Source organism: Saccopteryx leptura, chromosome 3, assembly GCF_036850995.1.
Source record: "Saccopteryx leptura isolate mSacLep1 chromosome 3, mSacLep1_pri_phased_curated, whole genome shotgun sequence".
NCBI classification, from domain to species: domain Eukaryota; kingdom Metazoa; phylum Chordata; class Mammalia; order Chiroptera; family Emballonuridae; genus Saccopteryx; species Saccopteryx leptura.
Genome location: NC_089505.1, coordinates 29,599,240 through 29,624,992, shown reverse-complemented (window position 1 = coordinate 29,624,992; position 25,753 = coordinate 29,599,240).

The following is a 25,753-nucleotide window of genomic DNA, read 5'->3' as shown; positions in this document are numbered from 1 at the left end:
TCTCTGTCACACACAAAAAAATTGTTACAATAATGATATATATGTCAGCATTACATTAAAAAAAAAAACATTAAGAGAAATACTGTTCATTTAGAAAGGCACACAGCCAGGAGGGTTGAAAGATTTAGCATTCCAGTAATAAGAGTTTGGAATTCCAAAACACACACAAAAATGTCATTTTTTATTGTTTTGCTTAGTTTGGTTTTATTCCAGGAAGTTAGGAGACACTAGGCTAGACAGACAGTACAGATGACAGGTCATGATGTAAATGCTTCCTATGAGACAGGAAACGCGCTCAGACCCTGCACATGACCCCACAAGTTGGCTCTTTGTTCTCAGTACATCCATTTGCTTCTTTGTGCTTAATTCTGTGTATTGTGGTCAGATGAGACAGAGAGAAAACTGCAATTACAGGACAATATGACCATTAAATAAATTGCTCTTATGCACCAAGGAATAAATAAAGATGCTTATCACTGATTTATGAAGAGATATTTGGTATAAACAAAAGGACTTGTTATAGCAGCTTTATAAACAATCTCATAATACATTTTTCAGTTCCTTAATGCTAACATTTCATACATACAGACACACATACACACACGTGAATGTATATATATATATGTGTGTGTGTGTATACACATAGATGTTTGGTTTGCAGGTGATTTCAGATTTTTTAAAAGGTAATCACTAAAAAGCATCTTTTAACAATGAAAACATTTTGACTTTGTACTCTGAGCTATTACCATTTTGGTCATGCAGACCTTGGGAGTGAATAACCCACAGTATTTTCCTCATCATTTTGTCACTGATTTATCCAGTCTTTGAATCTGCCCACCAGGAAGCATCATAAAAATTTCTCCTCAAAAACTATTTTAGCTTCAGTTCAACTATCAGATTCTATCCAATGCCCCAAAAGTATGCTCCTGTGGCTGCAAAAAAGGAAACTATATATATACAACCATATGTGTGTGTGTCTGTGTGTGTAATGCACTTAAAAAATTTTAAGCAATATAAGCTGAAACTTATAAATTTACAATAACAATGAGCATAATCTTCCTTCCTATAAGTATTTCTTTTTATATATATACTTTTAAAAAATATTTTTAAGACTTTATTTTAGAGAGAGAAGCAAGTGTGTGTGTGTGTGTGTGTGTGTGTGTGTGTGTGTGTGTGTGAGAGAGAGAGAGAGAGAGAGAGAGAGAGAGAGAGAGAGAGAGAAGGGAGGGGAGGAGCAGGAAGCATCAACTTCCATATGTGCCTTGACCAGGCAAGCCCAGGATTTCGAACTGGTGACCTCAGCATTCCAGGACTATAAGGTATTTCTGATGAAATTATAGCAATATTATTTTAAGGCAAACTAGAGAGCTGCAATCATTTGCAATCATGCAAGCATGAGCTCATTTGCTATACAGGTCCTATCTTTCTGTAGTTTCATTTTTAAGACATATTCTGATGACTGGTTGAAGAAGTGAAATGTCAGCCCTCAGCATTTGAAAACAGAATTGGGGTGTTAGCAGGGCTGTGGTCTTCCAGTCTCCAGGAGGGGATCCTTCTGTGCCTCTTCCAGCTTCTGGTGACCCAAAGTGTTCTTTGGTTTATAGCATAACTCCAATCTCTGCCCCCGTCTTTACATAACCATCTTCTCCACGTGTCTGTGTCTTCACATCATGTTCTTTTGTGGGTTTCTTTCTTGTAGGACAGATGTCTTTTTGGATTAGCATCTCACCCTACTCATCTTAACTAATTATATCTGCAACGTCTGTATTCCCAATAAAGTCATTCTGAGGTGTTGGGGTTAGGATATCAACATATCCTTTTGGGGGGGACACTTCAATCCATAACACTTAGCAGGTGTTCTAGATTCTGGGACTACATCATAAATAAGTCAAAGTTCATGTTCTTCAAGTGCAAGGAGATTGACATCAAACAGACAAAACCCAAGAATATCAGTGAGTGATAAAGGCCACACAAACAGTTACATAACAGGGCAGCTACTTAGCCTGGATGGTCAGAAAGGTTCACTCTACGGTGACCTTTAAGCTGAGATTCTAAAACAAGAAAAAGGCAGCCATGCAAAGATGGAGAAAAGAGAACTTGAGGCAAAAGAAACCAAGGCTTCCTTGGGGAAGAGCCGGTTCCACTGCTGCAGCTTGTCAGCACAAAGGGGTCCCTTTCCTTCCATGAATTTATACATCAACTTCACAAACTATCTACCTAAGTTTGGGTTTCTGGTAAGTAAGTGTTTGCAGAGTTTTGGACAGATGGAATAGCGACTCAAACAATGGTTTTTTTCATGCACTAAAGACAGTATCTTTAGTTTGAAGATGCTATACTGTTTTATGGATGCTGAGGCTATTTTTATAACTTTAAAACTATTTTTAAAATATAACTGAAATATTATTGCAGAGAATTATAAAAAAATAGAGAAATTATTAGTGATTAGATAAGTCTTACTCATATCCCCTTAAAAGAGATCAGATTTGATTTATATCTATGCCTTCATAAAAGAACATTAGTATCATTTATAAGATAATCATCCTCAAGTCTATCCTTAAATTGCACAGAAGTAATGTAGAGATAGTCATTTGATAAAACAGCTATTTTCACAGAAACACATTTTTCTTAGATCCTTCTTCCTTTTTAAAATTTTATAGATTCCATATTATAGGATATAGTTATCTAAGCTGGGCTCTAAGTAGCATTATCTCAAAGAAAATGAAAACATTGATGACAATAAAAAAACTGCAGAGAAAATTTAAGGGCTAAAATATTTTAAACCTTTCCTATGTCAAATTTGGGTTTGCATTTTTAATACCCTTAAGAAGATTCATGGTAAAAATGGGTCATCTTTTTTTCATCTCTGTTGCTTGCAGACATAGGCATATTTTACTCACTGAATTATTAACTTTTCCATATGCCTGTTAATATTTAGAAAAAGACCGAGAACTTGTAAAATAACATGTCAAAATCTGTGATTCAGAGAGAGAACAAATGCACCCAGTCCCAGAATTACCTCAGAACTGACCCAATTAAGCTTGAATAAAGAGCTTTCTAAGAATATGGTTGCTTCACAGTAACTTTCTATGAATTTCTGCAACAAAATTTAACAGGGCCAAAGCCTTTTTTAAGATAGTTAAAATGTAAAACTGCTCATCATCAGGGATGTAACATACAGCATTGAAAACATAGTCAAAAACATTGTAATAACTATGTATGGTGCCAGGTGGGTATTACACTTATTGAGGAGATCACTTCTTTTTTTTTTTTTTTTTTTTTTTTAATAATTTTATTTTTTTAATGGGGTGACATCAATAAATCAGGATACATATATTCAAAGATAACAAGTCCAGGTTATCTTGTCGTTCAATTATGTTGCATACCCACCACCCAAAGTCAGATTGTCCTCTGTCACCTTCTATCTTGTTTTCTTTGTGCCCCTCCCCACCCCCTATCCCTCTCCCATTCCCCCCTCCCCCCTGTAACCACCACACTCTTATCAATGTCTCTTAGTTTCACTATTATGTCCCACCTACGTATGGAATAATACAGTTCCTGTTTTTTTCTGATTTACTTATTTCGCTTCGTATCATGTTATCAAGATCCCACCATTTTGCTGTAAATGATCCAATGTCATCATTTCTTATGGCTGAGTAGTATTCCATAGTGTATATGTGCCACATCTTCTTTATCCAGTCATCTATTGATGGGCTTTTTGGTTGTTTCCATGTCCTGGCCACTGTGAACAATGCTGCAATAAACATGGGGCTGCATGTGTCTTTACGTATCAATGTTTCTGAGTTTTTGGGATAATACCCAGTAGAGGGATTGCTGGGTCATAAGGTAGTTCTATTTTCAGTTTTTTGAGGAACCACCATACTTTCTTCCATAATGGTTGTACTACTTTACATTCCCACCAACAGTGGATGAGGGTTCCTTTTTCTCCACAGCCTCTCCAACATTTGCTATTACCTGACTTGCTAATAACAGCTAATCGAACAGGTGTGAGGTGGTATCTCATTGCCGTTTTGATTTGCATTTCTCTAATAGCTAAAGAAGATGAGCATCTTTTCATATATCTGTTGGCCATTTGTATTTCTTCCTGGGAGAAGTGTCTATTCATATCCTCTTCCCATTTTTTTATTGGATTGTTTGTTTGTTTGTTGTTGAGTTTTATGAGTTCTTTGTATATTTTGGATATTAGGCCCTTAGAGGAGATCACTTCTTTAAGTTATATAAATATCTAATCACTATATTGTACACCTAAAATTAATATAATATTATATGTCAACTGCAAATGGAAAAAATTTAAATTATTTTTAAAACATGATTATCTTTTTATGCATTTTGGGGCAGAAATATCATGCTACACATCCTTAGACATTTATCAAATAAGCAAAATCCTTCTTATGAGATAAACATTCAAGAAACTTAAAGAAATTGGTGAAAAAGCGAAGGGATTTCGAAGTACAAATTGGTAGTTACGGAATAGTTATAGGGATGTAAAGTCCACCATAGGGAATATAGGCAATAATATTATAATAACTATGTATGGTGTCAGACAGGTACAAGATTTATCAGGATGACCACTTAGTAAGCTACAGCATGAAACTAATATAAGAGGGTATGTCAATTATAATTTAAAAATTACAAAAGAAGAAAAGAAAAAACTTATAGCAGAGTTTCCTTTTTCTATTGAGTATATTTCAAATAATTGCTTTAGAAAAAGATGTTAGGAAATTAAAGTCAATTCTACTCTTATCTCTTTCGGTCATTCTAGACTAGCCTAAGCAAACTAGACCAGCATTCATTCATTTACGGGAGGGTGAGAGCTAGTCCTCCCTCTCCCCACCCTCCGCTGCCCACAGCTGTGGTTCCTGGAGGCATCAGACTTAGGCAGGAGGCATCTGGTGTCCTGGCCCAGAGGACAGGCACCATGAAGTCTGCTGTTACTAAGCACCATCGACCAGGGCAGCCAGGAAGGAGGTCATTTTTTATTTTTTAATTCAGTTGATTTTTTTTTTACTTGTTAAAAGCCCACAATGATCATTTTTAGAGGTCTGAGTACAATGCTGGTTCCCTGAAAGAGTGAACGAATGAACTATAAATACTTGATTAATGCTAGCTTACCAGATAATTAATGGAGGCTGCTAGAGTCAAAGCTCTCATACAAATAAGTCATCAGTCCATTGTCTGTGGTCGCTGAGAATACAAGTCTATTCTGCAGCCTACTTCAGTGAAAGGATATGTGTATGAGCACGATTTCGGAGACAGGAAGGTGGGTGGAGGCTTTGACCCTTTTTCTAAACCAACCATAAGAAAGCTATTGCTTTTTCTCTTCTACTTTTTATATCACAATCAAAACACACCTCATTCCCTTGGTTCTAAAAGTGCATTACAAGAACAGGCACAAGATAAATAATAACAATAATAATAATAAAAAGCAAAAAAAAAAAATAAAAAGAACAGGCGCAAGAGTCTGTTGGTGTTTTGTTGCTTGATATTGGTGGTCTTCTTGTGCCTCCCAAGTTTTGCACATTAGTAAGCCACTGAAGTCTAAGTGTGTATTGAAAGAAAAACTTGCCTTTGTGGTCATTTGCAGCTTCAAGAAGCAAAACACACGTCAGCATAGGAAATGAAGCAGCAACTTGCTCATTGACAAACAAATGCAATCTACTGTTGTAGGGGCAACAAGTTGATACAGGTGAAAGAGAGCTTGCTTCACAGAACTGCACCCTCCTGACAAGGTGTTTGAAAGAACCAGTTTGCTGTGGGGTGTTTTCCTCCTCAAACCTTTCATTAGGCTACTCTGACTTGCTACCAAGGCTGCCTGGGCATGTTGATTCCAGTGAGGTCTATGCATCAGTAGGGACTGAGAAATATTTTATAGAGGGAGAGAGAAAGAACAGACTTTACAGGCACGGGTTAGTTCAGAAAAGTGGAGAAGGTAGGTTGTGGTTCCTGGGAAAACATTACCCGTATGAGTCAGCCACACCCGTAGTCCCCATCTTTTGCATCTGCTCTGCAGGCTCAGTTTCTGGGGTGAAGCACGCATCTTCTCTGGTTTACTTTTCCAGCTTCTCCTCTTGATTCCTCTTCCCACTTGGGAATTTCTTCTGCTGGATTTTAAAACTATGATTTTAAAGCAAGCTGCTCTGGTTCTAGTTAGATTGATTGGATCATGATGATTTTCTAGACACATGAGAGGAAGCAAATAGGAAATTTCTAGTGTAAACAATATTCTAGTAAAGAAGACTGATTGGGACCCCAAACTGAAATGGGTACTCTATTTGAAATTGGAACGAATTCAAATCCACCAAATAGTTTTTATCTTTTCACTGCATAGGATCACGGAAGGTTTCATAGCTATGGTTCAGAAAAAGCTAAACACAGTAAGGAGTATTGTTCCCCTCAGAATCCAAGTTGCAGAGATAGAGGCCAGGGATGAGAAAAGGGGGTGAGGAAGCTCTGCTTTCCATTCTGAAACCTAAGTGATCTTTCCACCTTATGGAGTAGTCAGCAAACCGCTGTCCACAGGTCAAATCCCACCCGATTCTGGAAGCTAAGAAAGGTTTTCATGTTTTTAAAGGGAGAAGAAGCAGGAACAGCAACAACAGAGACATTATGTACCTGCAAAACCCTAAAACATTTATTATCTGACCTTTACAGAAAGTTTGCTAACCCCTGATATAAGTCAGCAATTCCCTGGGGCTTGGAGGTGCTTCACTAGCTCCCTTGTAAGCAGCCACTGACACAGAAGAGGGTGTGGGAGATCTTGAGGGAGGTGTTAGAACAAGGCCTAGAGAAGGTACATTCCTATTCATTGGGTGTCTGTTCTGTTCTCCTGCGGGCAGCACACAAACACGTGGTCCTGCTACCTGCGAGGAAGGGTAGGAAATACAGTCCAGCTCTGTGCCCGGGAGGAAGAGGAATCTGGTGGCGAAGATACAGGTGTTCCAAGGCACACTAGGTTAACTGCTGGAAGAATGAAGTAGGCAGTTGTTAAAGAGTTCAGGAACAGGCCAGAACACTTCAGACTGAGTTATGAGGTTCTCACAGTCATTTCCCAGAAGAGGTCAAATTATGATGATCAGTCATCAAGAGGGTAAGAAATGTAGGTATCTGAAATGAGATAATCAAAGCACAAAGGTGGAAAACATAAGGCTTGCCCAGGGACTCATACTTAACTAGGTAAGAGACCCCAAAGGGAAGTTCTGGGAAATTCACTTAGAAAGACTGGTTCAGCTGGTAGAGTGCCTTGAGTGTCAGGCCATAACAGGGAAACATTTACGATACCAACTTTTAAAAAAGCATTCAACCAGGGATTTTTTTTTTCCTGATTTTTCTTGTATTTGTCTATTTTTTGCTCTATGGCAGCATTGGCTGCTAGTCTGGAAACGCTGCATCTGTAGTGAAACAGGTATCACTGGGTGAAGGTTTATCTTCAGAAGATAGGAATGTTAGGATTTCAGGAAGTGACATAAAATGATAAAAATTGACCCAACTCTTTTTTAAAAAATTAAATTTGAGAGTCATACATTTCTAAAAGCATCTGATAACATTTATACTCAGTTCAAAGAATAATAGTAAGATGACCATTCAGCCACTCACCACCAGATAAGAAATAACAGAACCTTGCCAGTGTTTGTGACACATGACCCCCACCGTGGCCTCCTTGGTTACCTGTTCCTTTCTCTTATTGTCTCAGCTGACAAAACAGCAATCCTGAATTTTGCTAGGCATTCCTTGCTATTTTTTTTAATAGTTTTACTATCTACAAATAGATTCCTCTAAATATATTATTTATTTTTACCTACTTCAGGCGTCCCCAAACTATGGCCTGTGGGCCGCATACAGCCCCCTGAGGCCATTTATCCGCCCCCTCCCCCCGCTGCACTTCCGGAAGGGGCACCTCTTTCATTGGTGGTCAGTGAGAGGAGCACTGTATGTGGCGGCCCTCCAACGGTCTGAGGGACACTGAACTGGACCCCTGTGTAAAAAGTTTGGAGACCCCTGGATGGAATAATATTATATATAGTCTTTTGTGACTTGTTTTTGCTCAATATTATGTTTTTGATATTCATACAAGTTGCTAATGCTTGTAGCTAGTAGGTAAGGTAATTCATTTATAAAGTATTCTATTCTGACTTATTCATTCTACACTTGTGGGACATTTTCTTTTTAAATTGGAGAAAAGATATCTCTTTCAAAGGAGACATTAAAGTAAACACTGAACAAAACCAAACAATCACAGGAAATAAGATGCTAGTGAGGGATGCATTGCTCTTCGTAGACCATTTGTAAAGTCCAGCACGTCTGCTCTTGGAACTCATTGTTCTTTTTTTTTACAGAGATAGAGAGTCAGGGACAGACAGATAGGAACAGAGAGAGATGAGAAGCATCAATCCATTGCGTTTTCCATTGCGACACCTTAGTTATTCACTGATTGCTTTCTCATATGCGTCTTGACTGCGGGCCTTCAGCAGACCGAGTAACCCCTTGCTCAAGTTGGCAACCTTGGGTCCAAGCTGGTGAGCTTTGCTCAAACCAGATGAGCCCACACTCAAGCTGCCGACCTCGGGGTCTCGAACCTGGGTCCTCTGCATCCCAGTCCGATGCTCTATCCACTGCGCCACCGCCTGGTCAGGCAGAACTCCTTGTTCTTATTGGACAAAACAATTTGTCTTATCATGTTTGACTTGATTTATTATAGTGGTTCTCAACCTTTCTAATGCCGTGATCCCGCAATACAGTTCCTCATGTTGCAGTGACCCCAAACCAAAAAATAATTTTGGTGGCTACTTCATAACTGTAATTTTGCTACAGTTATGATTCGGAATGTAAATACTTGATATGCATTATGTATTCTCATTGTCTCTCTGCCTCCTAGGCTTCTGTCCTCTGGCGCTTGCTGCACCTGCCCACTGATGATGTCAGCAAGCCGCGGACACACGTAATGCGCTGCTATGGACTGTGAAGCGTCTCCCCCCCCCCCTCCCGCTTCCCCCACCCCTTAGGCCCCGGATGGATGATGCAATCACGTCTGCGCATGACCGCAGGCATTCAGTTTGGAACGCAAGTCCATAACGGCGTGCATTCAAGAGGAATAGCGCTGCTACAGATGGTAGCGTGGCTTCTCAGCCGCTAAAGCCATCAGAAATATGTATTTTTTGATGGCTTTAGGTGACCCCTGTGTTTTGGTCGTTTGACCCCCGCCGGGGTCGCGACCCACAGGTTGAGAACCACTGATTTATTATGACATTTATCTGTACCTTTGGGGGGTGTTTTGTTGTTGTTGTTGTTTTGTCTTGTTTTGGTTTTTCAAATCACCTGTTCCTGCATGTGATTGAAGGGCTTTAGTTACTTTAGAGAGAATCCCTCTCTCTGCACCTCATGTCTTCTTGTAACTAGTTAAGAACATTTAAGGCATTTTTGTACTAAGAGGTCTCAGATTCCATTTCGGGACACTTTTTGCAAAGGCCTGCCTGAATTCATGGAAGAATTGCACACTTCAGGCCACTGACAACACAGGACTTGGCTTTTATAATCCACTTCTTCTGGACATAAAGTAAATCTGACCGTGATAATTCTGTGTTATACATCTTTAATGTTAGGCTTTTGGTTTTGAGTCTATTCTGGCTTGATTTCATAAGTGACATAAGCCACTGTCCCCTTCATGTGCTGCTCCTGGCTGAGGAGATATTTCTCAGCTCTGGCTGATACATCCATTCATCCACCCAGAAAAGCTCTGAGGTCTGGACTCAGCACCACAGGAATGTCCAGCTCAGCTTCCTGAGAGAGCCTCCCTGTTCAAGTCTCATTATGTATTGAAGTATTCAAGGGTATTAACAACCATCTGATCTCTTTTTACAGAAGGACACACACGTAAATATTTCTGAGAGTGGTGAAATATTTTACCTCTCAACCATTTCCTTTAAGTTTCTTTTCTTTTGTGTTGTGTATTTCATGGTCAGGTTTCATTTCTGAATAATTAGCATATATTTGCCTTATGAGAACAACCTGAGTTGCAAAAACTCATTTTTAAGCTTCTTTGCTTAAAGCAATCAGTTCCATAAATTATACATCTGTTACTTGATATGCATTTTTTAATAGGAACCTAAAGCTATCCCATAGGAATGCTCATTTTCACATTAAAGGTAGAAGAACCTGGGAGCCTGATTTTGTTTCCTTTCTTTACTTTATTTTTTATTTGATTTGATTTTTTTTATTTTTTCTAAGAGGCAGATAGTCTTTTTTTTTTTTTCAAATCTTATTTATTCCTGATAGAGAGTTTGATTTTGATCTTTAGAAGCATCATTTTAGATTTGTATAATCCGTTCAGTAAACTGCTTCTTAAGTAGATAAATAAATATCAAATTAAACTTGCAATTAAAGTTTACTAAAAATATAGGTTGCTATAATTTTGTTGGTGATAGAAGTACAGAAGTAGAAGTGATTAATGATGACTGCTAATGATGCAGCTCTATCTACAGACCATGGGTGTAGCAAAATGAGGGCCTCATCCCAGGAAAAACCTTTGTAGATAAGACCTAAATACAGCTCATTTCTAGTCAGTATATTGACACCCCTTAGTTTGACAAGGAAAACCAGAAAAATAGTTCTGGAATGACCATTTCATCTTTATTTCCCCTTCGTTGTTGTTTTCTTGACTGTTAGATTTTAGTTATTTTTTAAATTACATCAGTGTGAGAGATCTTCAGATAATAATGGTGAAGAGAAGATCATCTTAAAATTCTGACTTGTGGTTTCCCTAAATTTTGGATAACTTGTCTTGGCATTTCACAGTAAAAATGGTTTATTGGTGAGGCTAATGGAAACTGCTATAAAAATAAAATCGTGAAATATTTGACTTAAAAGACAGAAGAAAGGTCTGGGTTTAATCACTGCATCTGTAACTTAAAATAAGAAAACCTTTAAGTTAGGAAGCTCTTAACTTTTTTAACATAGACATTTTTGGATTAGCACAAAGATCGCATGTGCCTTCTCTTTTCTTCATTCATGCAGAAAAATGATCATTCTGGGGGTCAGGGGAATTGCAAAGAAAAGAAGAGATTCATAGAGGTTAAAAGTAATTGTAATAATTCAAGCTTAGTTCTCTCATATCCCAGTCATGGGTTACTTTTAGTACCCAACTAAAGAATAAGAAAGAGAGAGAGAAAGAGATTGTGACAGAGAGAGGGAAAATGGGGAGAGAAAATAGAAAGATAGAGGAGAAAAAGGGAAAGAAAGAAATGAAAAGAGGATAGATAGAAAAGGATGCTAGCCTGACCTGTGGTGGCACAGTGGATAAAGCGTCGACCTGGAAATGCTGAGGTCGCCGGTTCGAAACCCTGGGCTTGCCTGGTCAAGGCACATATGGGAGTTGATGCTTCCAGCTCCTCCCCACCTTCTCTCTCTCTCTCTCCCTCTCTGTCTCTCTCTCTCCCTTTCTCTCTCCTCTCTAAAATGAATAAATAAAATTAAAAAAAAAAAAGAAAAGGATGCTACTTCTCTTATGAATGATAAATTGGGGATGCTGAGCAGGGTAGAAAATGATAGTAATGCTAATAAATGATAATGTGTACTTATGGGAAAAGTCTCTACTGAGACCAGCAACTGTGGCTATAATTATGCAACCATTTAACCTGAATGTTGAATTAGGAAGATGTAGGCATCTTTTCTTCATGAAGATGGCTTGGTGTGATGAAAAAGATAGAAGAAACAAAGACCTCTGGATAGACGCCCCTGCTGTGATCTAGTTCCACAACCAAAGTGCAGAGTGCCCATGGCCATGTTTACAAAACTTCTCTAGTCTTTCCTCCTGAGAAATGGTGGCAGAGCACCTATCAACCCTGCCCACCTCACAGGCTTACGGGGGACTCATTGAGATTATTTTTGTGTAAAGTCTCTGTGAGAGCTGTAAAGTACCAAAGTAACACATAACACCGGGCCACAAATAAACAGCGTGCTGTTCCTGGGCCTGGCAGTCAAAAAGCAAATACAAAAGAAAATGGAAATGTCAGGTTACTTTTTTTTTTTTTAAGCAAAAAGACGGCTTATCCAGTAGCCAGATTTTGACGATCATATTTGACATATTCAAGTGCTTCATATTAAGCAACAGAACTTAAGCAATTTTATTTTAGTATCATGATCATAAAAATCCTCAGACCTTTTTTTTTTATTTTTTGACAAAGTAATTCAAAGAGATGGGGGGAGGAAGCACAGTATTGATGACTGGCGAGGCAGTGTTCTCAGGGGATCATTAGGCTCCTCTTTACAGAGCTCTGGGAAGAATGCTCATAAAGGGCTTGCCTCTGCTTCTCTATGACTTCTCCTGAGTGATGCAGAGCTAACTGTAGAGCTGGCAAGACAGCAAACGCCAGAGAAACGTGCCTGGCAGCTCCTCCTGCGACAGCCCAGCCAAGAGGCTCCTGTCAGAGCTGGCCAGTTAGTGGTGGCAGAGGATGTGGTCAGAACAAGGGCGGAAGCAGGATCAGAGCCGCTGACACAGTCTCTTGCTTCTGACAGCAGCTCACACTTCTGGGGCTCTAGAAAGGAAATAGACATTTGGAAGCAGATATAATCAAAGGATTTTCCCTTCAGCAGCTCAGCATGTGGATTTTGGAGGATTAAAAAACAAACAAACAAAAAAACAAACAAACAAAAAAACCCAACTATTGCTTGTCCTCTCAGGGCTTATCAAGTGTTTTGCCACATTTTTAACCCAAAAGTTTTGTTTGCATGAGGGTGTGTCCAGTTCATGGGTGGAAAATTTCTGAGGTTTTTCCCGTTCTATTCTATGTTCCTCCCTCCTCTGTTCAGTTGTTCGTGGCCTCTGCCCATTGTGATCCTAACAAACTCTAATGCTAAGGATCAACTTTATTTAAGATTGTAAAGCTTCAAGGATCAACATGGTGGGGAAAAGAATCAAAATGCTTTTGGGATAAGACCAAATATATGCCAAATATCTGTATAAAGAGCAAATGTGACCCTTCTTACTTAGTCAATCATCCAGTCATATCTGTTAAATGATTATTCGGCCAATACTATGTTAAAGAGACCATGTATCCTTTTTGTAATCCTTCAATTCAGCGAATTAACTAAGAGGACCAATGTCACTAGAATGGTAATGCTGAGCACGGACATCTCTTTCCCACTTGTGGTCTCTCCCGACTCCTAGTCTGAAGCAAGTACTGACAGTCTTTATCCTGTGATGGAATTTTTAGAAACACCAGCGCTGTTGGGTAGACAAATGTCTCCATCAGGAAGTCACGGATTGGTTTGTGATAAGGAAGGGTGGATTTGAAAACCATTTTCCCCTTGGTCTCATTTATACTTTCTCTCCCTTTAGCTGCTCTCAGTTGCGTATTCTGTCCTTTCCATCATCACAAAGCTTATCACACTGGCATTCACTCAACACGTGCACCCTCCATCCTCACCCCACACAACCGTCTTTCCATTTTCTAAGAGAAACTCATAGACTCCTGGAATAAGACACAGAAGATGTCAGCTCCCTCTTAGAAAATTGACTTTAGAAACACAAGAAAAGGAGGACTGTCTGTCCAGAAGCAGATGCACCGATGGGGATGCTCGCCTCTTCTGGGTGGTTCCGGTGCTGGTTCCGGTGTGGTTCCGGTGCTGGAACCACAATGGTTCTTCCTTCAGCAGCAGCAGCGTGAGCAGCACTCCAAGCAGCCACAGAGCAGGGTCTGAGGTTTCTTCTCCCTACAGAGCAGATGCACACCGCACTGCCTGCCTTTGGCTTGCAGCACACTTTCTACCTTAAAAGCAAATTCTAATTCTTTGAAAACTAAACACTAAAAAAACAGAACAAAAAAAAACCCCCTCAAATCTAAAATAATTTTAGTATTTCTGGAAAACAAATTGATAAATATATACTCAAACTGTGAGAATATTTTCATACTCTTAAACATTTATATATTAAAAAAAATAATAAATGTCTCTGGATACAGCTCTCTTTAGATAATCTCTCCAGGGCCAGAATACACACATAGAGTCTATGGATTCAAAACCTTGTAGGTAAGAATCTACAACTTGTCATGAAGATTCTTCAGGAAAGAAGATTATGCCAGGATAGCATCTACTACTTTCCTTTCAATTTCATTCTCCCCCTATAATAGCCTACTGTAAATGATATTTGTGATGTCTTTGTTATGTGCTGGCTTGGCTAAGATGAGCTCCATTCCTCAGAATGCCTGTTCCTGCATGTTTCTGGTTAAGGGAAGTCATAAGCAAGATGCTAGTAGGAAATGTGGAGGGTAGGAGTTAAGGAGCAGCCATATTTGAGCTCCCTCTGGCTGTGACTCTTCTGCTGGCTCTCCTTGTGGGCATGAGGCCATGGCTGGGCTCACAACCGCTTCCTCTTCCTGTGGGCTCTTCCTCAGTGTCTCTAATTCCTGCACCTAGTGAGCAGAGCAGAGCAAATTCTCTAGACACAGTGATAAGACATTTGTATGCCAGCAGGTGGGAAATAAGTCCTGTGAAATAATCAAGGACCCTAAACTTCGGTGAAATATCCAGAGATCCAGTCTGAGGCATGTTGAGGACCTTTTCTGACCTATTTTTTGAGTGATTCACGAAAGCTAGCAATTATGGGTGGGGCCCAGAATGAGAGAAAGCCCTTCAAGAAGTCCAGACTGCTGAGGAAATAGCTCTGCCACCATATAATCTAGAAGATCCAGCGATACTTGAACTGTTGGTGATGGGGATGCCGTTTTGAGCCCTTTTGGGTTCCTATAGGTGTGATCCAGGTCACAGTGTGGTTCCTTGGGATTTGTAGATAAAGCCCCACCACCCTCTGTAGATAACTATTCTTCTTTTAAGAAATAGCTTTTGTTTTGCTACTGGATGTGAGTAGAAATTGAATGCTTGGCCATGGGTCACAAAGTTACCATGTGACCTGAGCTGCTTATTACTAAGCATCTTCTGACCCACCGAGTCTAATGTTGAGCAGGCATGGAAGTACTTTATTCTCAAATAGGAGTGGTAGATACAAAACTGGGCTTGATTAGAACCTAAAGGCACAGGTATGTTACATAAGCAACTGGCCCACCTATCCATGGCCACTACTCTTGATACTCTGTCTTCCCTCTCTAAGTTGCTCCAATGGCCTTGGGGAGTAGCTGGGACCATGTAATAGAGAAAAAAAACTGTCTTGGTCTGTACGAAGTCTTGCACAATAGAAATATGCCACTCAAAAGTAGATAGCTAGAAACAAAACAAACAGTTGAAGCAAAACAGCCCCACTGTGGGATGGCCCTGAAAGACCGTGGTGAAGGGAAAGTCTCCCAGTGTGTAGAACTTAAGCGATGCACCTGGATGTCTATTTTTCTTAGAAGGACAGATGTCCAGAAGTACAGGTCTATATGAATGATGCTGCTGAATGAATGATGCTCTTGGTATGCTGGACTGTCACTACTTTAATGATCTGATCTGTTTCTCTTTACCAACTTTATTGATATATAACTGACATATAACAATGGGTAAGTGTAAGGTGTACAATGTGGTGATCTGATACACATATATATTACAAGTCTATATTAATTCATGGATCGTAAGTAATATTTGTCTAGAAGTTTAGAAATTTGGAGAAAATATGATTAAAAAGTTGGTGACAAAGAGATGTGGCAGAGAGGTAAGTTGACAGACCTTTCCAAATTGGCATGGCATGGCATGTGAAGATATTTGTGTTTGATGTGAACGATCACTAAGTGGTGAACTCAACAGAGGAATATTTGAAGAATCAGGTAGGTAGGATGAACCATTCTGTGAACATAAGTCAGTCTCCTCTAGTAACTCTTGTCACTTCCCAGTTGGCTCAAGAATAAAGTGGCCATGGTAACAGAGATGGGAGTTATCCATGAGCTCAGCAACATGGACTTCTACTTGCCAAGGTCCATTGGCTATAGCCACTGAGGAGTGCCCAATCGGCTAACAGCAGAGAATAACAGTGAGTCTCTGACATGGCACCATGCCTGGCTACTGGCTAACTAGGACGATTACAGTAGATCAGATCTCTTCCTTCATGGGAGGGGCAGTGTTTTGTTCTTATTGGCATAGGCACACTGGATACAGATTTGCTTTCCTTGCACACAATGAGTCCGCCCAAACTACTACCAAAACCGTGTACAAAATGATTTATTCGTTATGATGATGTTTTACACAGCATCGCTTCTGGTCAAGGAGCTTCTCTCACAACAAATGAGTCATAACAATTGGCTCATGCAGTTCACTTGTCTTACCATGTTCCTCACCACCTTGAAGCAGCTGCTTTGACAGAATGGTGGAAAAGACTCAGTTATGGTCAGTTGTTTAGGATGCAAAGAACGCTCCAAAATATAACATCTAATATATATTTCTGTTTCTTCCATAATGAGGATTCGTGAGTCTGGGGACAAGAGGAAGTTATAGGAAATGTGCCTCTCACTATTATCTGCAGTGACCCATTAAACTTCTGCTTTACATCCCAATGGTATTAGGCTTTGCTGGTCTAGTTGTCTTAGTTTTAACAGTGCTTCTATTAAACTGATAAGCTCCTGGACACTTTGACTCATGTCACTGAATCAACAGGCAAAGGAAAGTGATTGAAACTGGGCTGCATCTACATAAAGACGTAAAAAGGGAGAATATTTTCAATGTTTAAGATCCTCTGGGTCACATCTCAGTATTCCCATGTCCTGTGATTAAACTACATCCACTCAATTAGCAGGACTGCTAATAACCCAAGCCTTTTAGGCATGAAGATTTGGTTCACCCCACCAGGCACAGATCCACAACTAGCTGAAGTGTTGCTGAAGACAGACCAAAACTAAACAAAACAAAACAAAAACATGGATTAGGTAGTGAAAGGAAGTTATAAATACCAGCTATGATCACATTATCAGTTGCAGAAGCACTGTAATAGTTATGAGTATTTCTTTCTTAATATGACGACTTATGTATAGTTATGTATCCCCATATCCATGCATCTAAATATATTTTTATATTTAACCAATTATTTTTGTATTTGTCTTCTTTCCCATCTCCTTATCATCTAACATAAAATGTATTAATAGTTAACTTAATATTTAGTATGTAAATTATAGCATAGCAAAGAGAAAGTGTGAATCAGTTAGAATCACACTAAGAATGAACATCACCCAAAAGAACTTTGGAGCGTCTTCTGGGGAAAGGTTAATGTGTTTTTGGTTGTACTTGGGACAGATGTATCATGTTAGGTGGAGATATGACTCTTGTTGCTTTCATTTGGAGATTAAATATGATTTATACACAGGTATATAAGTGCCAAGTTATTAAGAAGTGACTTTGTAAGGAATACAATTGAGTAGGCTGCACTGTGTTTCCCAGAATTCTGTTTCCTGTATGTTTCTGGTTCGAGTGGGCCGGAGGAGACGTTCTTGTGCAAAATTTGGAGGGGACAGTGAAGCAGCAGCAATTTTATTGTTCCTACATGTTGTCTTTTCTCTGCTGTCGGGTCCCCTGCATGGGTCAGCCCCTGGGTCTGTAACTGTTCCACCTTTTCCTGAATCCTCCTCCCGCTCCTCCAACAACTCTTAGGCTGGGTATGCATGTTTAGCTCTACGATGAGGGTGCTGCTTCTTCAGGGAACCCACACAGTCCAGGTCTGAGACTTTAAGAACTAAGACAAGTTTTTCTGTCCTTGTACATTACCGCGTGTGCTTGTGGGTTCCAGCTTGTTCTGGCTCACGCCCATTTTACATCCATCTTCCATTCCTGACAGCCTGCCCTTGAACTTCAGGCTTCAGCATCAGACGTGGGGACAACCTTACAGACATGACTTAACTATGCATCACAATTATATAAGGTCAAGTTCCCATAACCATATGACATATAGATACACACATCTAGTGTTTATGCTTCTGTCATTGAATCCTGACTAATGTAGTTTTTTTGGTTGAATTTTAAAAGGTTACATTCCCTAAAGAAACACTTCAGTTTTATTGAAATGCAACTGACATGCAGTAAACTGCACGTGCTTAAATTGTACGATTTGATAAGCACTGACATACGCACACACCCATGAAACCGTCACTAGATTCATCACCCTCAAGAGTTGACTCTTTTCTTTTTAACCCCTTTCCCCCTGCCTCTCCTTCCCTCCTCCACGCACACCCACGGAGGCATTTTCTCTTACCCTAGAAGAGTTTGCGTTTTCTAGAGTTGTGTATAAATGGAATCGTGCAGCATGTGCTCTCTTTTTTTTTTTTTTTTTTTGGTCTGGCTTTTTTCACTCAGCATAATTATTTTGAGATTCATTTGAGTTGTTATATGTTCATTCTAAAATAATTTAATTTAAAAGGTAAAATTTTTAACGAGCAATATTTTAAGTATAGGTCCGTCACAAGCATTTTGATGCAGGGTGACGGGACAGAATTCAGGGAGGCAGGAACCCAGGCCATCAGAGGTGATGTGTTGAGAGCATTTTCTGATAGCAGGAGGAGTAGAGACAGCATCATGACATCAGCTTCACCACTGAGAGAAGGGGCATGAGTCTTTGGAAAAGGCTTTGAACCACGGGTCTCTGGGGAAAATCGAAGTCTCTACCAGTAGAGTAGGGCTGGACCATGCCATCTGTTAAGGTTATCTAGGAGACTAGGGAGAGAATGGGACACCACCTACTGAAATTTAAGTATGGAATATTCTGGGAGAAGCATGAAATGACATCAGCCTAAATAAAGATGAGTCATTCTTGTTCTTTCCTTCCTTCAGCTCCATCCACATAGGGATTCAGCAGCCCCAGAGTGGCGCCTTTCCCTCGGTTTTGCTCTAGCCCAGTTTTCTCTCATGTTGCTCAGATAAGTTAGGAGTGACAGATTGCACCACAGGGTCCCTGAAAGCCTCTGAATATGAGTCACGGAAAGCAACATAATGTACTGGGCATTTGACTGAAAAGCAAGAGATTTCAATTTTAACTCAGATCTGGCACTTACTTATTAGTGTGGGACTATGGGTAAATCAGATTCTTCTCTGAGGAAACTCAGCTATAAATTAAAAGAGTTGGACCACATGACTTTGAAAATCTCTTTACTCTATGCACCTAAAAGTGGGATAATAAAGGCTTGGAGGGTTAACAGGTATGGTCATACCAAGAAACATAAACAACCAGAATCAAATGTTCATTTGTAATTGTGGGTAGTGCAGCATAGTCAGCCAACCATCTACTCATCCATCCATCCATCCATCCATCCATCCATCCATCCAATAACTATTTGGTAAAAGCTAATAAGACATTGTGCTTGACAATAGACACAGGAAGTCAATATAATTCAGCTCCTTTCCTTGAGATGCTCACAGTTCGCTAAAAGAAATAAAATTTATACATAACTGATTACAATATTTGAGAATTTCAATAATAAGTAGGTTAAGACAGAGATGGCATTTTGGCAATATTTTCATCCTTAAAACCTTGTACAGAGCAAGAGAAGATTACTGTTTATTTGTTGAAGTAACTGGATATACAGTGTGTCCGTAAAGTCATGGTGCACTTTTGACCAGTCACAGAAAAGCAACAAAAGACGATAGAAAAGTGAAATCTGGAACAAATAAAAGGAAAACTCTCCCAGTTTCAGACCTATTCAGTGCAGTTTGATGTGGACTCACGCACAGATTTTTTAGGGCTCCTTAGGTAGCTATCCCGTATAGCTTCTACAGACTCGTCACTGACGGATGGCCTACCAGAACGAGGTTTCTCCACCAAACTGCCAGTTTCCTTCAACTGCTTATCCTACCGAGTAATGTTATTTCTATGTGGTGGTGCTTCATTATAAATGCGCCGATATTCACGTTGCACTCTGGTCACGGATTCGAATTTAGCAAGCCATAGAACACACTGAACTTTCCTCTGTACCATCCACATCTCGACTGGCTTGGCTGTGGGCTGCTCTGCTGTATACATGGTGTTATGTCATCATCTGCGCATGTGCACATGCTGCCACATCATCCTACAGAAACTGGGAAGGTTTTCCTTCTATTTGGTGCAGATTTCACATTTCTGTCATCTTTTGTTGCTTTCCTGTGACCAGTCAAAAGTGCACCATGACTTTATGAACACACTGTAGGTACATCTAAGGCAAAGGGCATTTCAGAAAATACCACATGGAGATATAGAAGGGAAAGGCTAAAAATGTTCATCACAAGCATTGTCCTTCTAGGTAACTCATGGCCACCTGTTTTTCTTAGTATTTCTAACTGACCTTTCTACATTTCTTTTTTTTTTTTTTTTTTTTTTTTTTTTTTTTTTTTTTTTCTTCTTCCTTTTTTTTTTTTTTTTTTTTTTATAAATTTTTATTAATGTTAATGGGATGACATTAATAATTCAGGGTACATATATTCAAAGAAAAACATGTCCAAGTTATCTTGTCATTAAATTATGTTGCATACCCCTCGCCCAGAGTCAGATTGTCCTCCGTCACCCTCTATCTAGTTTTCTCTGTGCCCCTCCCCCTCCCCCTAAATCTCTCCCTCCCTCCCTCCTGTGTCCTCCCTCCCCCCACCCCTGGTAACCACCACACTCTTGTCCATGTCTCTTAGTCTCGTTTTTATGTTCCACCAATGTATGGAATCATGTAGTTCTTGTTTTTTTCTGATTTACTTATTTCACTCCGTATAATGTTATCAAGATCCCACCATTTTGCTATAAATGATCTAATGTCATCATTTCTTATGGCTGAGTAGTATTCCATAGTGTATATGTGCCACATCTTCTTTATCCAGTCTTCTATTGAAGGGCTTTTTGGTTGTTTCCATGTCTTGGCCACTGTGAACAATGCTGCTATGAACATGGGGCTACATGTGTCTTTACGTATCAATGATTCTGAGGTTTTGGGGTATATACCCAGTAGAGGGATTGCTGGGTCATAAGGTAGTTCTATTTGCAGTTTTTTGAGGAACCACCATACTTTCCTCCATAGTGGTTGTACCACTTTACATTCCCACCAACAGTGTATGAGGGTTCCTTTTTCTCCACAGCCTCTCCAACATTTGTTATTACCCGACTTGTTGATAATAGCTAATCTAACAGGGGTGAGGTGGTATCTCATTGTAGTTTTGATTTGCATTTCTCTAATAACTAATGAAGCTGAGCATCTTTTCATATATCTGTTGGCCATTTGTATTTCTTCCTGGGAGAAGTGTCTGTTCATGTCCTCTTCCCACCTTTTTATTGGATTGTTTGTTTGTTTGTTGTTGAGTTTTATGAGTTCTTTGTAAATTTTGGATATTAGGCCCTTATCTGAGCTGTCGTTTGAAAATATCAGTTCCCATTTAGTTGGCTGTCTGTTTATTTTGATATCAGTTTCTCTTGCTGAGCAAAAACTTCTTAGTCTGATGTAGTCCCATTCATTTATCTTTGCCTTCACTTCTCTTGCCATTGGAGTCAAGTTCATAAAATGTTCTTTAAAACCCAGATCCATGAGTTTAGTACCTATGTCTTCTTCTATGTACTTTATTGTTTCAGATCTTATATTTAGGTCTTTGATCCATTTTGAATTAATTTTAGTACACGGGGACAGGCTGTAGTCGAGTTTCATTCTTCTGCATGTGGCTTTCCAGTTTTCCCAACACCATTTGTTGAAGAGGCTTTCTTTTCTCCACTTTGTGTTGTTGGCCCCTTTATCAAAGATTATTTGACCATATATATGTGGTTTTATTTCTGGGCTTTCTATTCTGTTCCATTGGTCTGAGTGTCTATTTTTCTGCCAATACCATGCAGTTTTGATTATTATGGCCCTATAATATAGTTTAAAGTCAGGTATTGTAATGCCCCCAGCTTCATTCTTTTTCCTTAGGATTTCTTTGGCTATTCGGGGTTTTTTATAGTTCCATATAAATCTGATGATTTTTTGTTCCATTTCTTTAAAAAAAGTCATAGGAATTTTGATGGGAATTGCGTTAAATTTATATATTACTTTGGGTAATATGGCCATTTTAATTATATTTATTCTTCCTATCCAAGAACAAGGAATATTTTTCCATCTCATTGTGTCTTTTTCTATTTCTCTTAGCAATGCCTTGTAGTTTTCTTTATATAGGTCCTTTACATTCTTTGTTATGTTTATTCCTAGGTATTTTATTTTTTTTGTTGCAAACGTGAAGGGGATTGTTTTTTTGAGTTCGTTTTCTAATATTTCATTGTTGGCATATAGAAATGCTATGGACTTCTGTATGTTAATTTTGTATCCTGCGACCTTACTGTATTGGTTTATTGTTTCTAGTAATCTTTTTGTGGAGTCCTTTGGGTTTTCGATGTATAGGATCATATCATCAGCAAAAAGTGATACCTTTACTTCTTCTTTTCCGATATGGATGCCTTTTATTTCTTTGTCTTGTCTGATTGCTCTGGCCAGCACTTCTAGCACCACATTAAATAAGAGTGGAGAGAGTGGACACCCCTGTCGTGTTCCTGATTTAAGGTGGAAAGTCCTCAGTTTTATGCCATTTAATATGATGTTGGCTGATGGTTTATCATATATGGCCTTTATTATATTGAGATATTTTCCTTCTATACCCATTTTGTTGAGAGTCTTAAACATAAAATTGTGTTGTATTTTATCAAAAGCCTTTTCTGCATCTATTGATAAGATCATGTGGTTTTTGTTCTTTGTTTTGTTGATATGATGTATTACATTAACTGTTTTACGTATGTTGAACCATCCTTGAGATTCTGGGATGAATCCCACTTGATCATGGTGTATTATTTTTTTAATATGTTGTTGTATTCGATTTGCCAGTATTTTGTTTAGTATTTTAGCATCTGTATTCATTAGAGATATTGGTCTGTAGTTTTCTTTTTTTGTGCCATCCTTGCCAGGTTTTGGTATGAGGGTTATGTTGGCCTCATAAAATGTGTTTGGAAGTATTGCTTCTTCTTCAATTTTTTGGAAGACTTTGAGTAGAATAGGAACCAAGTCTTCTTTGAATGTTTGATAGAATTCACTAGTATAACCATCTGGACCTGGACTTTTATTTTTGGGGAGGTTTTTAATAGTTTTTTCTATTTCCTCCCTGCTGATTGGTCTGTTTAGGCTTTCTGCTTCTTCATGACTCAGTTTAGGAAGGTTGTATTGTTCTAGGAATTTATCCATTTCTTCTAGATTGTTGTATTTGGAGGCATATAGTTTTTCATAGTATTCTACAATAATTCTTTGTATATCTATGATGTCTGTGGTGATCTCTCCTCTTTCATTTTGGATTTTATTTATTTGAGTCCTGTGTCTTTTTTCCTTGGTGAGTCTTGCCAAGGGTTTGTCGATTTTGTTGATCTTTTCAAAGAACCAGCTCCTTGTTTTATTGATTTTTTCTATAGTTTTTCTGTTCTCTATTTCATTTATTTCTGCTCTGATTTTTATTATCTCCTTTCTTCGGCTGGTTTTGGGTTGTCTTTGTTCTTCTTTTTCTAGTTCCTTAAGGTGTGAAGTTAAGTGGTTTACTTCGGCTCTCTCTTGTTTGTTCATATAGGCCTGAAGTGATATGAACTTTCCTCTTATTACTGCTTTTGCTGCATCCCAGAGATTCTGATATGTCGTATTTTCATTTTCATTTGTTTGTATATATCTTTTGATCTCTGCGCTTATTTCTTCTTTGACCCATTCATTTTTTAAAAGTATGTTGTTTAATTTCCACAATTTTGTGGGTTTTTCCCCCTCTTTTTTACAGTTGAATTCTAGTTTCAAGGCTTTATGATCAGAGAATATGCTTGGCACAATTTCAATTTTTTTAAATTTGCTGATATTGTCTTTGTGGCCCAACATATGGTCAATTCTTGAGAATGTTCCATGTACACTAGAGAAAAATGTATACTCTGTCGCTTTGGGATGAAGTGTCCTGTAGATGTCTATCATATCCCGTTGTTCTAGTAATTCATTTAAGGCCACTATATCTTTATTGATTCTCTGCTTGGATGACCGATCTAGAGCTGTCAGCGGTGTATTGAGGTCTCCAAGTATGATTGTATTTTTGTCAGTTTTTGTTTTAAGGTCAATAAGTAGCTGTCTTATATATTTTGGTGCTCCTTGGTTTGGTGCATATATATTAAGGATTGTTATGTCTTCTTGATTCAGTGTCCCCTTAATCATTATGAAATGACCGTTTTTGTCTCTGAGTACTTTTTCTGTCTTGTAGTCAGCATTATTAGATATGAGTATTGCTACACCTGCTTTTTTTTGGGTGTTGTTTGCTTGGAGTATTGTTTTCCAGCCTTTCACTTTGAATTTGTTTTTATCCTTGTTGCTTAGATGAGTTTCTTGTAGGCAGCATATAGTTGGATTTTCTTTTTTAATCCATTCTGCTACTCTGTGTCTTTTTATTGGTAAGTTTAATCCATTTACATTTAGTGTAATTATTGACACTTGTGGGTTCCCTATTGCCATTTTATAAATTGCTTTCTGTTTGTTTTGTATCTTGTTTGATTCTTCTCTTTTGTTTTTCTATCATTTGTTTTTGTTTGTTTGTATTCCATACTTCTTTCCTCTGTTGTTACCTTTTTTAAGTCAAGTGTTTTTGTGGTGGTTTTTTCAAGGGTGGTTACCATTAAGTAATGAAAAGGGTACCTACCATATTCATTGTAGTACCCTTTCTTATGAATATTTCTGCGCTTCATCGTCCTTTGCTACTGTTAATCTTCATCTTTTCTCCCCCTTTTTTTTTTCTTTTGTTGTCACAGTTTAAGTTTGGTTTTATTGTTTTCTTCGTGGAGCTGTTACTTGTGGTTATGTTTTCTTTTGTTCTTTGAATCTGGTTGGAAAACCCCCTTTAGTATTTCCTGGAGTGGGGGCTTTCTGATGATAAATTCTCTCATCTTTTCTGTATTTGTGAATATTTTTATATCTCCTTCGTACTTGAAGGATAGCTTTGATGGGTATAGAATTCTTGGCTGAAAGTTCCTCTCTTTCAGGGCTTTAAATATTGGGGTCCACTCTCTTCTAGCTTGTAGAGTTTCTGCTGAGAAATCTGATGATAATCTAATAGGCCTTCCTTTATATGTTGTATTCTTCTTTTCCCTGGCTGCCTTGAGAATTTTTTCTTTGTCATTGGTTTGTGTCATCTTCATTATGATGTGCCTTGGAGTGGGTTTGTTGTGGTTAAGAAAACTCGGTGTTCTGTTTGCTTCTTGAATTTGAGGCTTTAATTCTTTCCATAGGCTTGGGAAGTTCTCATCTATTATTTGTTTGAGTATATTCTCCATTCCATTTTCTTTCTCTTCTCCCTCTGATATACCTATTATTCTTATGTTATTCTTTCTGATGGAGTCAGACAATTCCTGTAGGGCTTTCTCGTTTTTTATTATTTTTGAGTCTCTTTCTTCTTCTCTCTGTTGTGCCTCAAGTTGCTTGTCTTCTATTTCACTGATCCTGTCTTCTATCTGGGCTGTTCTATTAGCTAAGCTTGCTACCTCGTTTTTCACCTCTTGAATTGAGTTTTTCATTTCTGTTTGATTTGCTTTTATAGTTTCAATTTCCTTGGTAATATATTCTTTGTGATCGTTGAGTTGTTTTCTGATTTCCCTAAATTGCCTTTCTGTGTTTTCTTGTATATCTCTGAGTATTTTTAAGATTTCTATTTTAAATTCTCTGTCATTTGGCTCCAAGGCTTCCAATATGTTAAGTCTTTTCTCCATAGATTTTTCCACATCAATTTGCGTTACCTCTCTGTCTTTTGTATCCATAATGTTCGATTTCCTCTTTCTTATTGGCATCTGAAGGTGGTCTTGAGGATA